The sequence below is a fragment of the Triticum dicoccoides genome, chromosome 1B (genome assembly GCF_002162155.2).
Source record: "Triticum dicoccoides isolate Atlit2015 ecotype Zavitan chromosome 1B, WEW_v2.0, whole genome shotgun sequence".
Lineage (NCBI taxonomy): Eukaryota > Viridiplantae > Streptophyta > Magnoliopsida > Poales > Poaceae > Triticum > Triticum dicoccoides.
Genome location: NC_041381.1, coordinates 130,009,749 through 130,012,191, shown reverse-complemented (window position 1 = coordinate 130,012,191; position 2,443 = coordinate 130,009,749).

The window sequence follows — 2,443 nt, the reverse complement described above, 5'->3', positions numbered from 1 at the left end:
CAGCATGATCATCCATTTATAGCAAGTCCATTTCAATGCTTGCTTCATGAATTGCAGCTAGTGAAAATCATGTATGGTGTTTTGTGTCCTTAAATCAGTTTAAAATTCTACCCGGCTAGTAAAAATGACATAGGTGGCAAAAAATTCAACTGTATTCAAATAACAAGGTTGGGACAAAGTTTTGTATAAGAGGGTACTATTACTCATGAATAAGGCAGCCCATACAAAAATTGAAAACATAGAACAACCAAAATGAAACGACTAAAAGACACATAGTAAGCGTAACGTACTGAAATTATAGTTGCAGAAGTAAATATGGTTTGTTTAAATACCAGCAGGTATGAACTTCTTGTGAGAAACATGTATCAAGCTTCCACTCTGCTAACAAGGATAATCACGTCTCTGTCTACCCTGTTTCAGTAACTTGAAACAGGTTGATCATATTACAGTCTTGTATGTTCTCTTGGACAAACACCCATCATCTTTGTGTATGGAGGTCAATGCAAAATATTATCAGAATTATTGTTATATGTTGGCGAAAGATTTATAAATAGTGTTATTTGTTTGCAAAAGGAAATGAAAGCACTACTGCTGGTAATCTTACTGCCAATATTTAAGTGTACTTTCATGTCCCATATATATGATATCACATAGTTAATCATTGGTCGGGGAACAGAACAGTCCAGACTGGTTCGCTCTAAAGAACTGATGTTTGAAGAAGCAAAGTAGTTGTTTTAGCACTCACCAGAGCCTTTGGTGCATTGAAATTGAATGGTCGTACATCAATACATGTTTGTACCATCTAAACTAAAGCTCCACCTTGTCTTTCACAACTGATGCGTCGCCACAAACCTGGTGATTCCTACATTTTTTTCCATCCACTTCATGCCCCCTAAGAAGAAAATCAGTCAGATAAGTAGAGACCAAACCTGAATGGCTATGCCAGGTTGCTTCGTGGCTTCGTCCACCATCACCAAGAGCTTTCAAAATCACATGAGGAATATATGTGTTAGTTATTGCTCACACTTCGCAAACCCAATATGGAATCACAATCACATGCATAACTCATTTGTATGCCATATAACAATCATATATCGTTTTTGTATATGTATATGTGTGTGAAAAATAAGTACATCTAAGAAGACCTTTTATATGTACATCATGTTTTTATTTATAGGAAAATAATAAAGAACATTCAGCACCATACAATCAAAGCCGCCCTTGGGCCATGGCGGCGAGTGCGACGGCCTAGGAGCCAGCCCGATCAGGCGCGACCCTGTGCTTGCCTACTGCATATGTATTGCTAGAAAAAAAAATACTACTATTACGCAAAGAAACAGGCCCAGCCCATGAAAGGAGGCAAGTCACGACAAAAACGCATTCCTTTCCTTCGTTCTCTCACAGAAACACCCCGTCAATCATCTAAAAAAAACACCGTCAATCCAGTCTCTCCATCTTCTTCTTCCCCAATTGATTGTCCCCAGTTTCTAAGAGGCGACTCCAATTCCCCAAGCTAATCAATGATTCTTGGGTATGTTTTATCCTATAAACTACCCCAAAGCCCTTATGTGGGTGGAGGCGAGAACGGCAACCCGCAGTGTGACCATCTATCATCTAGGCCATGGCTAGGCTTAGAGGGCAGGCCATGTAGAGATGGAGTCCGGGCACTGTTCAAGCGAAGCGCTCAGGCCATCGTCGATTCATGTAAATTTTTTCATCTCGATTGTTTGAACCTGGTCTATTTGTTTTTGGTATGCTATGATTACTTGATGTTACATTGGCTTGATTATCTCTTTTACAACATTACAATCAGGTAGGTTCTGCTGATTATGGCACTGCTTGCATTTGGATTATTGGATAGCTGGAGTGTGGGCTTTCTTCTAATTTACTCCAAGGACATGATTCTAGAATTCAGGTGTTCTCTCCCCTGTATTGAACAATGTTGCCAGAAGAAACAACATTTATCTGGTTGTGTGAAAATAAAAAGAGGAAACTTGCAGATCAATTTGCTGAATTCAGAAAGGTGCTATGCATAGATTCGTTTTGTGAAATGTCACTGGCGAGGAGGTGTTGGATGTTCATAGTATTGAAGAATAACGACCTCATGAAAACTTAATTGTGAAAAGTTGTGTCAATGAGAGTTCTACAAATTTGCTAGAGAAATTTATACTTGCCTTTATAATGACTTCTCGTGGTAGACGATGCATAGGATAGTACCTTCTGGTGCGACGGACGGCGGCTCCGCGGCTCTGGCTCTCCCGTGGCGAAGGGCGGCGACCTGGGGCGCCTCTCCCATGGCGCGCGACGGGCTGCGACTTGCCGGCAACTCCCGCAGCAAAGGGCAGCGGCACCGGCTCTCCCACGGCGAAGGGCGGCGACCTGCGATGGCTCTCCCCTGGCGTGCGACGGGCGGCGGCTCCGGCTCTCGCCCGGCGAAGGGAGG